Source organism: Balaenoptera physalus (assembly GCF_965194825.1).
Source record: "Balaenoptera physalus genome assembly, chromosome: X".
NCBI classification, from domain to species: domain Eukaryota; kingdom Metazoa; phylum Chordata; class Mammalia; order Artiodactyla; family Balaenopteridae; genus Balaenoptera; species Balaenoptera physalus.
The window spans coordinates 147,007,867-147,023,444 of NC_138903.1; positions in this window are offsets into that span (position 1 = coordinate 147,007,867).

Genomic DNA, 15,578 nt, shown 5'->3' on the forward strand with positions numbered 1-15,578 from the left:
CGCCATTGCAGCCACTTTACTAGCAATCTCCCTACTTGGAGCATCAGCACCTTTAACCTCCTGTTCCGTACAGGTTGCAATTTGTCCTGAGGATGAACGGGAAGATGGGGAACCAATGAGAGACTAGCTCTTGGTGTTGGGACAGGCACAGGGCACTCTATTTTCCCATCAGGAAGAAGAATTAACCACAGGCTCAGCCTGCCCCCCGGAACGAGAACAGGGCCTGAAGCCATCCTGCGCTTTTACGGCCAGCTCCCAAAAAGCGAGTTGTAAAATGGAGCTTCAGGGCACTGCAATTCACAAACCTGCAGAGTTATAAATGATAACTCTCGTCCACAAATATATTGAGGGAAGGCAAAAAAGAGGATTTGAAATCAAGGCAGAATTGCAGGAAACAGATTTCAGGAGGTAGATTCGAATCGCCTTTAAAGCACATGAAAAGCGGCAAAACATTGATAATGATGCCCTTGGCCAAAAAGGGCGTATGCGTTTTTTCCTGAATATATTCAGGAAAAAACGCATACGCCCTTTTTGGCCAACCAAGCAACCTGGAAAGGCAAATCAGCGCTACAAAGAAGTCTCGCTTCCCATCGGTCACATGGGCCATGCTGAAATAAGTGTCAAAACCAGAAATGCAGGACAGGCCATGGAGAAAGGGGAGCCTTGCTACGCTGATGGGCGGGGTGTAAGTTGCCAACAGCCACTCTGGAGAAGGGTACAGTGTGTCCTGAAACATCTAAAAAACACAGCTTAGAGAGCATAGGGCACTTCCATGCATGGGGGTATAAATTGGGAAAGTTAAAAATCAGCAAGACACAAGCACACCAAAGTTTAGGGCTGCTCTGTTGCCAAGGACCTCCACTTCATTCCACCTTAAATATCCCAGGAAAGATAAAAATGGATAAATAAGTGGTGGTCCTTATATACAATGGAATATCACTCAGCCATGAAATCAATGTCCTAAGGCTAGTAGCAGCATGATGAGTGGATTTAGGTACGAGACGATTCTAAGTGAAATAAGTCACACAGAAAAGGACACTTCTCATCAGATATCACTTATACAGGGAAAGTAAAAACCGTTACACTTGAACTGAATTACAAAACAGAACAGAGTCACACATGCAGAAAACACACTATGGCTGCTTAACAGGAAAGGTGAGGTGGGGTGATACATAAAACAAGGGTTTCAAATGAGCTGAGATACCGTTCCATAAACCCAATATGTAATAGACAAGACCTACTCCTTGCTCAGAGAACTGGACTCAACACCCCCTATTCACCACACCAGGATATATCTGACTAGTAATAATCTTAAAACCTATGTATTGAAATCTCTCTGTTAGTGTGTGAAGTGGGTGTAAAGCGGCATAAACACAGCAGTGAAAAGCAGCTAAACCCCATTCTAAAAATAAATTACTTTTAAAACCCCAGGAAACAAAGACAGTGAAAGAGAGAGAAATTCTTACACAATTCGTTCAGGGGCTGTGATGGAACCTGGATTGACCATATCTAGACCCACAGCTGGATGAGACATAAGGGTGGACACTCTTGGGGCTGAGAGGTTTGGTGAGGTTGGGTGAGTAAACGCAGACCCTTTAAAGTAATACTGCGTGGTACCCATCCCATGGGTCCCAAATCTCCAGGTTCAAGGGCATCTTCCTACATCGAAAACATGCATAGAAACCCAGAATATGGTACACCGTGTGATGGGGAAAGGTTTCTAAAACGCACCTCATTTCTCATCTCCTTGTGCTCGGGTTCGCCATTGCAGCCACTTTACTAGCAATCTCCCTACTTGGAGCATCAGCACCTTTAACCTCCTGTTCCGTACAGGTTGCAATTTGTCCTGAGGATGAACGGGAAGATGGGGAACCAATGAGAGACTAGCTCTTGGTGTTGGGACAGGCACAGGGCACTCTATTTTCCCATCAGGAAGAAGAATTAACCACAGGCTCAGCCTGCCCCCCGGAACGAGAACAGGGCCTGAAGCCATCCTGCGCTTTTACGGCCAGCTCCCAAAAAGCGAGTTGTAAAATGGAGCTTCAGGGCACTGCAATTCACAAACCTGCAGAGTTATAAATGATAACTCTCGTCCACAAATATATTGAGGGAAGGCAAAAAAGAGGATTTGAAATCAAGGCAGAATTGCAGGAAACAGATTTCAGGAGGTAGATTCGAATCGCCTTTAAAGCACATGAAAAGCGGCAAAACATTGATAATGATGCCCTTGGCCAAAAAGGGCGTATGCGTTTTTTCCTGAATATATTCAGGAAAAAACGCATACGCCCTTTTTGGCCAACCAAGCAACCTGGAAAGGCAAATCAGCGCTACAAAGAAGTCTCGCTTCCCATCGGTCACATGGGCCATGCTGAAATAAGTGTCAAAACCAGAAATGCAGGACAGGCCATGGAGAAAGGGGAGCCTTGCTACGCTGATGGGCGGGGTGTAAATTGCCAACAGCCACTCTGGAGAAGGGTACAGTGTGTCCTGAAACATCTAAAAAACACAGCTTAGAGAGCATAGGGCACTTCCATGCATGGGGGTATAAATTGGGAAAGTTAAAAATCAGCAAGACACAAGCACACCAAAGTTTAGGGCTGCTCTGTTGCCAAGGACCTCCACTTCATTCCACCTTAAATATCCCAGGAAAGATAAAAATGGATAAATAAGTGGTGGTCCTTATGTACAATGGAATATCACTCAGCCATGAAATCAATGTCCTAAGGCTAGTAGCAGCATGATGAGTGGATTTAGGTACGAGACGATTCTAAGTGAAATAAGTCACACAGAAAAGGACACTTCTCATCAGATATCACTTATACAGGGAAAGTAAAAACCGTTACACTTGAACTGAATTACAAAACAGAACAGAGTCACACATGCAGAAAACACACTATGGCTGCTTAACAGGAAAGGTGAGGTGGGGTGATACATAAAACAAGGGTTTCAAATGAGCTGAGATACCGTTCCATAAACCCAATATGTAATAGACAAGACCGACTCCTTGCTCAGAGAACTGGACTCAACACCCCCTATTCACCACACCAGGATATATCTGACTAGTAATAATCTTAAAACCTATGTATTGAAATCTCTCTGTTAGTGTGTGAAGTGGGTGTAAAGCGGCATAAACACAGCAGTGAAAAGCAGCTAAACCCCATTCTAAAAATAAATTACTTTTAAAACCCCAGGAAACAAAGACAGTGAAAGAGAGAGAAATTCTTACACAATTCGTTCAGGGGCTGTGATGGAACCTGGATTGACCATATCTAGACCCACAGCTGGATGAGACATAAGGGTGGACACTCTTGGGGCTGAGAGGTTTGGTGAGGTTGGGTGAGTAAACGCAGACCCTTTAAAGTAATACTGCGTGGTACCCATCCCATGGGTCCCAAATCTCCAGGTTCAAGGGCATCTTCCTACATCGAAAACATGCATAGAAACCCAGAATATGGTACACCGTGTGATGGGGAAAGGTTTCTAAAACGCACCTCATTTCTCATCTCCTTGTGCTCGGGTTCGCCATTGCAGCCACTTTACTAGCAATCTCCCTACTTGGAGCATCAGCACCTTTAACCTCCTGTTCCGTACAGGTTGCAATTTGTCCTGAGGATGAACGGGAAGATGGGGAACCAATGAGAGACTAGCTCTTGGTGTTGGGACAGGCACAGGGCACTCTATTTTCCCATCAGGAAGAAGAATTAACCACAGGCTCAGCCTGCCCCCCGGAACGAGAACAGGGCCTGAAGCCATCCTGCGCTTTTACGGCCAGCTCCCAAAAAGCGAGTTGTAAAATGGAGCTTCAGGGCACTGCAATTCACAAACCTGCAGAGTTATAAATGATAACTCTCGTCCACAAATATATTGAGGGAAGGCAAAAAAGAGGATGTGAAATCAAGGCAGAATTGCAGGAAACAGATTTCAGGAGGTAGATTCGAATCGCCTTTAAAGCACATGAAAAGCGGCAAAACATTGATAATGATGCCCTTGGCCAAAAAGGGCGTATGCGTTTTTTCCTGAATATATTCAGGAAAAAACGCATACGCCCTTTTTGGCCAACCAAGCAACCTGGAAAGGCAAATCAGCGCTACAAAGAAGTCTCGCTTCCCATCGGTCACATGGGCCATGCTGAAATAAGTGTCAAAACCAGAAATGCAGGACAGGCCATGGAGAAAGGGGAGCCTTGCTACGCTGATGGGCGGGGTGTAAGTTGCCAACAGCCACTCTGGAGAAGGGTACAGTGTGTCCTGAAACATCTAAAAAACACAGCTTAGAGAGCATAGGGCACTTCCATGCATGGGGGTATAAATTGGGAAAGTTAAAAATCAGCAAGACACAAGCACACCAAAGTTTAGGGCTGCTCTGTTGCCAAGGACCTCCACTTCATTCCACCTTAAATATCCCAGGAAAGATAAAAATGGATAAATAAGTGGTGGTCCTTATATACAATGGAATATCACTCAGCCATGAAATCAATGTCCTAAGGCTAGTAGCAGCATGATGAGTGGATTTAGGTACGAGACGATTCTAAGTGAAATAAGTCACACAGAAAAGGACACTTCTCATCAGATATCACTTATACAGGGAAAGTAAAAACCGTTACACTTGAACTGAATTACAAAACAGAACAGAGTCACACATGCAGAAAACACACTATGGCTGCTTAACAGGAAAGGTGAGGTGGGGTGATACATAAAACAAGGGTTTCAAATGAGCTGAGATACCGTTCCATAAACCCAATATGTAATAGACAAGACCTACTCCTTGCTCAGAGAACTGGACTCAACACCCCCTATTCACCACACCAGGATATATCTGACTAGTAATAATCTTAAAACCTATGTATTGAAATCTCTCTGTTAGTGTGTGAAGTGGGTGTAAAGCGGCATAAACACAGCAGTGAAAAGCAGCTAAACCCCATTCTAAAAATAAATTACTTTTAAAACCCCAGGAAACAAAGACAGTGAAAGAGAGAGAAATTCTTACACAATTCGTTCAGGGGCTGTGATGGAACCTGGATTGACCATATCTAGACCCACAGCTGGATGAGACATAAGGGTGGACACTCTTGGGGCTGAGAGGTTTGGTGAGGTTGGGTGAGTAAACGCAGACCCTTTAAAGTAATACTGCGTGGTACCCATCCCATGGGTCCCAAATCTCCAGGTTCAAGGGCATCTTCCTACATCGAAAACATGCATAGAAACCCAGAATATGGTACACCGTGTGATGGGGAAAGGTTTCTAAAACGCACCTCATTTCTCATCTCCTTGTGCTCGGGTTCGCCATTGCAGCCACTTTACTAGCAATCTCCCTACTTGGAGCATCAGCACCTTTAACCTCCTGTTCCGTACAGGTTGCAATTTGTCCTGAGGATGAACGGGAAGATGGGGAACCAATGAGAGACTAGCTCTTGGTGTTGGGACAGGCACAGGGCACTCTATTTTCCCATCAGGAAGAAGAATTAACCACAGGCTCAGCCTGCCCCCCGGAACGAGAACAGGGCCTGAAGCCATCCTGCGCTTTTACGGCCAGCTCCCAAAAAGCGAGTTGTAAAATGGAGCTTCAGGGCACTGCAATTCACAAACCTGCAGAGTTATAAATGATAACTCTCGTCCACAAATATATTGAGGGAAGGCAAAAAAGAGGATTTGAAATCAAGGCAGAATTGCAGGAAACAGATTTCAGGAGGTAGATTCGAATCGCCTTTAAAGCACATGAAAAGCGGCAAAACATTGATAATGATGCCCTTGGCCAAAAAGGGCGTATGCGTTTTTTCCTGAATATATTCAGGAAAAAACGCATACGCCCTTTTTGGCCAACCAAGCAACCTGGAAAGGCAAATCAGCGCTACAAAGAAGTCTCGCTTCCCATCGGTCACATGGGCCATGCTGAAATAAGTGTCAAAACCAGAAATGCAGGACAGGCCATGGAGAAAGGGGAGCCTTGCTACGCTGATGGGCGGGGTGTAAATTGCCAACAGCCACTCTGGAGAAGGGTACAGTGTGTCCTGAAACATCTAAAAAACACAGCTTAGAGAGCATAGGGCACTTCCATGCATGGGGGTATAAATTGGGAAAGTTAAAAATCAGCAAGACACAAGCACACCAAAGTTTAGGGCTGCTCTGTTGCCAAGGACCTCCACTTCATTCCACCTTAAATATCCCAGGAAAGATAAAAATGGATAAATAAGTGGTGGTCCTTATGTACAATGGAATATCACTCAGCCATGAAATCAATGTCCTAAGGCTAGTAGCAGCATGATGAGTGGATTTAGGTACGAGACGATTCTAAGTGAAATAAGTCACACAGAAAAGGACACTTCTCATCAGATATCACTTATACAGGGAAAGTAAAAACCGTTACACTTGAACTGAATTACAAAACAGAACAGAGTCACACATGCAGAAAACACACTATGGCTGCTTAACAGGAAAGGTGAGGTGGGGTGATACATAAAACAAGGGTTTCAAATGAGCTGAGATACCGTTCCATAAACCCAATATGTAATAGACAAGACCGACTCCTTGCTCAGAGAACTGGACTCAACAACCCCTATTCACCACACCAGGATATATCTGACTAGTAATAATCTTAAAACCTATGTATTGAAATCTCTCTGTTAGTGTGTGAAGTGGGTGTAAAGCGGCATAAACACAGCAGTGAAAAGCAGCTAAACCCCATTCTAAAAATAAATTACTTTTAAAACCCCAGGAAACAAAGACAGTGAAAGAGAGAGAAATTCTTACACAATTCGTTCAGGGGCTGTGATGGAACCTGGATTGACCATATCTAGACCCACAGCTGGATGAGACATAAGGGTGGACACTCTTGGGGCTGAGAGGTTTGGTGAGGTTGGGTGAGTAAACGCAGACCCTTTAAAGTAATACTGCGTGGTACCCATCCCATGGGTCCCAAATCTCCAGGTTCAAGGGCATCTTCCTACATCGAAAACATGCATAGAAACCCAGAATATGGTACACCGTGTGATGGGGAAAGGTTTCTAAAACGCACCTCATTTCTCATCTCCTTGTGCTCGGGTTCGCCATTGCAGCCACTTTACTAGCAATCTCCCTACTTGGAGCATCAGCACCTTTAACCTCCTGTTCCGTACAGGTTGCAATTTGTCCTGAGGATGAACGGGAAGATGGGGAACCAATGAGAGACTAGCTCTTGGTGTTGGGACAGGCACAGGGCACTCTATTTTCCCATCAGGAAGAAGAATTAACCACAGGCTCAGCCTGCCCCCCGGAACGAGAACAGGGCCTGAAGCCATCCTGCGCTTTTACGGCCAGCTCCCAAAAAGCGAGTTGTAAAATGGAGCTTCAGGGCACTGCAATTCACAAACCTGCAGAGTTATAAATGATAACTCTCGTCCACAAATATATTGAGGGAAGGCAAAAAAGAGGATTTGAAATCAAGGCAGAATTGCAGGAAACAGATTTCAGGAGGTAGATTCGAATCACCTTTAAAGCACATGAAAAGCGGCAAAACATTGATAATGATGCCCTTGGCCAAAAAGGGCGTATGCGTTTTTTCCTGAATATATTCAGGAAAAAACGCATACGCCCTTTTTGGCCAACCAAGCAACCTGGAAAGGCAAATCAGCGCTACAAAGAAGTCTCGCTTCCCATCGGTCACAAGGGCCATGCTGAGAAAAGTTTCAAAACCAGAAATGCAGGACAGGCCATGGAGAAAGGGGAGCCATGCTACGCTGATGGGCGGGATGTAAATTGCCAACAGCCACTCTGGAGAACGGTACAGTGTGTCCTGAAACATCTAAAAAACACAGCTTAGAGAGCATAGGGCACTTCCATGCATGGGGGTATAAATTGGGAAAGTTAAAAATCAGCAAGACACAAGCACACCAAAGTTTAGGGCTGCTCTGTTGCCAAGGACCTCCACTTCATTCCACCTTAAATATCCCAGGAAAGATAAAAATGGATAAATAAGTGGTGGTCCTTATGTACAATGGAATATCACTCAGCCATGAAATCAATGTCCTAAGGCTAGTAGCAGCATGATGAGTGGATTTAGGTACGAGACGATTCTAAGTGAAATAAGTCACACAGAAAAGGACACTTCTCATCAGATATCACTTATACAGGGAAAGTAAAAACCGTTACACTTGAACTGAATTACAAAACAGAACAGAGTCACACATGCAGAAAACACACTATGGCTGCTTAACAGGAAAGGTGAGGTGGGGTGATACATAAAACAAGGGTTTCAAATGAGCTGAGATACCGTTCCATAAACCCAATATGTAATAGACAAGACCTACTCCTTGCTCAGAGAACTGGACTCAACACCCCCTATTCACCACACAAGGATATATCTGACTAGTAATAATCTTAAAACCTATGTATTGAAATCTCTCTGTTAGTGTGTGAAGTGGGTGTAAAGCAGCATAAACACAGCAGTGAAAAGCAGCTAAACCCCATTCTAAAAATAAATTACTTTTAAAACCCCAGGAAACAAAGACAGTGAAAGAGAGAGAAATTCTTACACAATTCGTTCAGGGGCTGTGATGGAACCTGGATTGACCATATCTAGACCCACAGCTGGATGAGACATAAGGGTGGACACTCTTGGGGCTGAGAGGTTTGGTGAGGTTGGGTGAGTAAACGCAGACCCTTTAAAGTAATACTGCGTGGTACCCATCCCATGGGTCCCAAATCTCCAGGTTCAAGGGCATCTTCCTACATCGAAAACATGCATAGAAACCCAGAATATGGTACACCGTGTGATGGGGAAAGGTTTCTAAAACGCACCTCATTTCTCATCTCCTTGTGCTCGGGTTCGCCATTGCAGCCACTTTACTAGCAATCTCCCTACTTGGAGCATCAGCACCTTTAACCTCCTGTTCCGTACAGGTTGCAATTTGTCCTGAGGATGAACGGGAAGATGGGGAACCAATGAGAGACTAGCTCTTGGTGTTGGGACAGGCACAGGGCACTCTATTTTCCCATCAGGAAGAAGAATTAACCACAGGCTCAGCCTGCCCCCCGGAACGAGAACAGGGCCTGAAGCCATCCTGCGCTTTTACGGCCAGCTCCCAAAAAGCGAGTTGTAAAATGGAGCTTCAGGGCACTGCAATTCACAAACCTGCAGAGTTATAAATGATAACTCTCGTCCACAAATATATTGAGGGAAGGCAAAAAAGAGGATTTGAAATCAAGGCAGAATTGCAGGAAACAGATTTCAGGAGGTAGATTCGAATCGCCTTTAAAGCACATGAAAAGCGGCAAAACATTGATAATGATGCCCTTGGCCAAAAAGGGCGTATGCGTTTTTTCCTGAATATATTCAGGAAAAAACGCATACGCCCTTTTTGGCCAACCAAGCAACCTGGAAAGGCAAATCAGCGCTACAAAGAAGTCTCGCTTCCCATCGGTCACAAGGGCCATGCTGAGAAAAGTGTCAAAACCAGAAATGCAGGACAGGCCATGGAGAAAGGGGAGCCATGCTACGCTGATGGGCGGGATGTAAATTGCCAACAGCCACTCTGGAGAACGGTACAGTGTGTCCTGAAACATCTAAAAAACACAGCTTAGAGAGCATAGGGCACTTCCATGCATGGGGGTATAAATTGGGAAAGTTAAAAATCAGCAAGACACAAGCACACCAAAGTTTAGGGCTGCTCTGTTGCCAAGGACCTCCACTTCATTCCACCTTAAATATCCCAGGAAAGATAAAAATGGATAAATAAGTGGTGGTCCTTATGTACAATGGAATATCACTCAGCCATGAAATCAATGTCCTAAGGCTAGTAGCAGCATGATGAGTGGATTTAGGTACGAGACGATTCTAAGTGAAATAAGTCACACAGAAAAGGACACTTCTCATCAGATATCACTTATACAGGGAAAGTAAAAACCGTTACACTTGAACTGAATTACAAAACAGAACAGAGTCACACATGCAGAAAACACACTATGGCTGCTTAACAGGAAAGGTGAGGTGGGGTGATACATAAAACAAGGGTTTCAAATGAGCTGAGATACCGTTCTATAAACCCAATATGTAATAGACAAGACCTACTCCTTGCTCAGAGAACTGGACTCAACACCCCCTATTCACCACACAAGGATATATCTGACTAGTAATAATCTTAAAACCTATGTATTGAAATCTCTCTGTTAGTGTGTGAAGTGGGTGTAAAGCGGCATAAACACAGCCGTGAAAAGCAGCTAAACCCCATTCTAAAAATAAATTACTTTTAAAACCCCAGGAAACAAAGACAGTGAAAGAGAGAGAAATTCTTACACAATTCGTTCAGGGGCTGTGATGGAACCTGGATTGACCATATCTAGACCCACAGCTGGATGAGACATAAGGGTGGACACTCTTGGGGCTGAGAGGTTTGGTGAGGTTGGGTGAGTAAACGCAGACCCTTTAAAGTAATACTGCGTGGTACCCATCCCATGGGTCCCAAATCTCCAGGTTCAAGGGCATCTTCCTACATCGAAAACATGCATAGAAACCCAGAATATGGTACACCGTGTGATGGGGAAAGGTTTCTAAAACGCACCTCATTTCTCATCTCCTTGTGCTCGGGTTCGCCATTGCAGCCACTTTACTAGCAATCTCCCTACTTGGAGCATCAGCACCTTTAACCTCCTGTTCCGTACAGGTTGCAATTTGTCCTGAGGATGAACGGGAAGATGGGGAACCAATGAGAGACTAGCTCTTGGTGTTGGGACAGGCACAGGGCACTCTATTTTCCCATCAGGAAGAAGAATTAACCACAGGCTCAGCCTGCCCCCCGGAACGAGAACAGGGCCTGAAGCCATCCTGCGCTTTTACGGCCAGCTCCCAAAAAGCGAGTTGTAAAATGGAGCTTCAGGGCACTGCAATTCACAAACCTGCAGAGTTATAAATGATAACTCTCGTCCACAAATATATTGAGGGAAGGCAAAAAAGAGGATTTGAAATCAAGGCAGAATTGCAGGAAACAGATTTCAGGAGGTAGATTCGAATCGCCTTTAAAGCACATGAAAAGCGGCAAAACATTGATAATGATGCCCTTGGCCAAAAAGGGCGTATGCGTTTTTTCCTGAATATATTCAGGAAAAAACGCATACGCCCTTTTTGGCCAACCAAGCAACCTGGAAAGGCAAATCAGCGCTACAAAGAAGTCTCGCTTCCCATCGGTCACAAGGGCCATGCTGAGAAAAGTGTCAAAACCAGAAATGCAGGACAGGCCATGGAGAAAGGGGAGCCATGCTACGCTGATGGGCGGGATGTAAATTGCCAACAGCCACTCTGGAGAACGGTACAGTGTGTCCTGAAACATCTAAAAAACACAGCTTAGAGAGCATAGGGCACTTCCATGCATGGGGGTATAAATTGGGAAAGTTAAAAATCAGCAAGACACAAGCACACCAAAGTTTAGGGCTGCTCTGTTGCCAAGGACCTCCACTTCATTCCACCTTAAATATCCCAGGAAAGATAAAAATGGATAAATAAGTGGTGGTCCTTATGTACTATGGAATATCACTCAGCCATGAAATCAATGTCCTAAGGCTAGTAGCAGCATGATGAGTGGATTTAGGTACGAGACGATTCTAAGTGAAATAAGTCACACAGAAAAGGACACTTCTCATCAGATATCACTTATACAGGGAAAGTAAAAACCGTTACACTTGAACTGAATTACAAAACAGAACAGAGTCACACATGCAGAAAACACACTATGGCTGCTTAACAGGAAAGGTGAGGTGGGGTGATACATAAAACAAGGGTTTCAAATGAGCTGAGATACCGTTCCATAAACCCAATATGTAATAGACAAGACCTACTCCTTGCTCAGAGAACTGGACTCAACACCCCCTATTCACCACACAAGGATATATCTGACTAGTAATAATCTTAAAACCTATGTATTGAAATCTCTCTGTTAGTGTGTGAAGTGGGTGTAAAGCGGCATAAACACAGCCGTGAAAAGCAGCTAAACCCCATTCTAAAAATAAATTACTTTTAAAACCCCAGGAAACAAAGACAGTGAAAGAGAGAGAAATTCTTACACAATTCGTTCAGGGGCTGTGATGGAACCTGGATTGACCATATCTAGACCCACAGCTGGATGAGACATAAGGGTGGACACTCTTGGGGCTGAGAGGTTTGGTGAGGTTGGGTGAGTAAACGCAGACCCTTTAAAGTAATACTGCGTGGTACCCATCCCATGGGTCCCAAATCTCCAGGTTCAAGGGCATCTTCCTACATCGAAAACATGCATAGAAACCCAGAATATGGTACACCGTGTGATGGGGAAAGGTTTCTAAAACGCACCTCATTTCTCATCTCCTTGTGCTCGGGTTCGCCATTGCAGCCACTTTACTAGCAATCTCCCTACTTGGAGCATCAGCACCTTTAACCTCCTGTTCCGTACAGGTTGCAATTTGTCCTGAGGATGAACGGGAAGATGGGGAACCAATGAGAGACTAGCTCTTGGTGTTGGGACAGGCACAGGGCACTCTATTTTCCCATCAGGAAGAAGAATTAACCACAGGCTCAGCCTGCCCCCCGGAACGAGAACAGGGCCTGAAGCCATCCTGCGCTTTTACGGCCAGCTCCCAAAAAGCGAGTTGTAAAATGGAGCTTCAGGGCACTGCAATTCACAAACCTGCAGAGTTATAAATGATAACTCTCGTCCACAAATATATTGAGGGAAGGCAAAAAAGAGGATTTGAAATCAAGGCAGAATTGCAGGAAACAGATTTCAGGAGGTAGATTCGAATCGCCTTTAAAGCACATGAAAAGCGGCAAAACATTGATAATGATGCCCTTGGCCAAAAAGGGCGTATGCGTTTTTTCCTGAATATATTCAGGAAAAAACGCATACGCCCTTTTTGGCCAACCAAGCAACCTGGAAAGGCAAATCAGCGCTACAAAGAAGTCTCGCTTCCCATCGGTCACAAGGGCCATGCTGAGAAAAGTGTCAAAACCAGAAATGCAGGACAGGCCATGGAGAAAGGGGAGCCATGCTACGCTGATGGGCGGGATGTAAATTGCCAACAGCCACTCTGGAGAACGGTACAGTGTGTCCTGAAACATCTAAAAAACACAGCTTAGAGAGCATAGGGCACTTCCATGCATGGGGGTATAAATTGGGAAAGTTAAAAATCAGCAAGACACAAGCACACCAAAGTTTAGGGCTGCTCTGTTGCCAAGGACCTCCACTTCATTCCACCTTAAATATCCCAGGAAAGATAAAAATGGATAAATAAGTGGTGGTCCTTATGTACTATGGAATATCACTCAGCCATGAAATCAATGTCCTAAGGCTAGTAGCAGCATGATGAGTGGATTTAGGTACGAGACGATTCTAAGTGAAATAAGTCACACAGAAAAGGACACTTCTCATCAGATATCACTTATACAGGGAAAGTAAAAACCGTTACACTTGAACTGAATTACAAAACAGAACAGAGTCACACATGCAGAAAACACACTATGGCTGCTTAACAGGAAAGGTGAGGTGGGGTGATACATAAAACAAGGGTTTCAAATGAGCTGAGATACCGTTCCATAAACCCAATATGTAATAGACAAGACCTACTCCTTGCTCAGAGAACTGGACTCAACACCCCCTATTCACCACACAAGGATATATCTGACTAGTAATAATCTTAAAACCTATGTATTGAAATCTCTCTGTTAGTGTGTGAAGTGGGTGTAAAGCGGCATAAACACAGCCGTGAAAAGCAGCTAAACCCCATTCTAAAAATAAATTACTTTTAAAACCCCAGGAAACAAAGACAGTGAAAGAGAGAGAAATTCTTACACAATTCGTTCAGGGGCTGTGATGGAACCTGGATTGACCATATCTAGACCCACAGCTGGATGAGACATAAGGGTGGACACTCTTGGGGCTGAGAGGTTTGGTGAGGTTGGGTGAGTAAACGCAGACCCTTTAAAGTAATACTGCGTGGTACCCATCCCATGGGTCCCAAATCTCCAGGTTCAAGGGCATCTTCCTACATCGAAAACATGCATAGAAACCCAGAATATGGTACACCGTGTGATGGGGAAAGGTTTCTAAAACGCACCTCATTTCTCATCTCCTTGTGCTCGGGTTCGCCATTGCAGCCACTTTACTAGCAATCTCCCTACTTGGAGCATCAGCACCTTTAACCTCCTGTTCCGTACAGGTTGCAATTTGTCCTGAGGATGAACGGGAAGATGGGGAACCAATGAGAGACTAGCTCTTGGTGTTGGGACAGGCACAGGGCACTCTATTTTCCCATCAGGAAGAAGAATTAACCACAGGCTCAGCCTGCCCCCCGGAACGAGAACAGGGCCTGAAGCCATCCTGCGCTTTTACGGCCAGCTCCCAAAAAGCGAGTTGTAAAATGGAGCTTCAGGGCACTGCAATTCACAAACCTGCAGAGTTATAAATGATAACTCTCGTCCACAAATATATTGAGGGAAGGCAAAAAAGAGGATTTGAAATCAAGGCAGAATTGCAGGAAACAGATTTCAGGAGGTAGATTCGAATCGCCTTTAAAGCACATGAAAAGCGGCAAAACATTGATAATGATGCCCTTGGCCAAAAAGGGCGTATGCGTTTTTTCCTGAATATATTCAGGAAAAAACGCATACGCCCTTTTTGGCCAACCAAGCAACCTGGAAAGGCAAATCAGCGCTACAAAGAAGTCTCGCTTCCCATCGGTCACAAGGGCCATGCTGAGAAAAGTGTCAAAACCAGAAATGCAGGACAGGCCATGGAGAAAGGGGAGCCATGCTACGTTGATGGGCGGGATGTAAATTGCCAACAGCCACTCTGGAGAACGGTACAGTGTGTCCTGAAACATCTAAAAAACACAGCTTAGAGAGCATAGGGCACTTCCATGCATGGGGGTATAAATTGGGAAAGTTAAAAATCAGCAAGACACAAGCACACCAAAGTTTAGGGCTGCTCTGTTGCCAAGGACCTCCACTTCATTCCACCTTAAATATCCCAGGAAAGATAAAAATGGATAAATAAGTGGTGGTCCTTATGTACTATGGAATATCACTCAGCCATGAAATCAATGTCCTAAGGCTAGTAGCAGCATGATGAGTGGATTTAGGTACGAGACGATTCTAAGTGAAATAAGTCACACAGAAAAGGACACTTCTCATCAGATATCACTTATACAGGGAAAGTAAAAACCGTTACACTTGAACTGAATTACAAAACAGAACAGAGTCACACATGCAGAAAACACACTATGGCTGCTTAACAGGAAAGGTGAGGTGGGGTGATACATAAAACAAGGGTTTCAAATGAGCTGAGATACCGTTCCATAAACCCAATATGTAATAGACAAGACCTACTCCTTGCTCAGAGAACTGGACTCAACACCCCCTATTCACCACACAAGGATATATCTGACTAGTAATAATCTTAAAACCTATGTATTGAAATCTCTCTGTTAGTGTGTGAAGTGGGTGTAAAGCGGCATAAACACAGCAGTGAAAAGCAGCTAAACCCCATTCTAAAAATAAATTACTTTTAAAACCCCAGGAAACAAAGACAGTGAAAGAGAGAGAAATTCTTACACAATTCGTTCAGGGGCTGTGATGGAACCTGG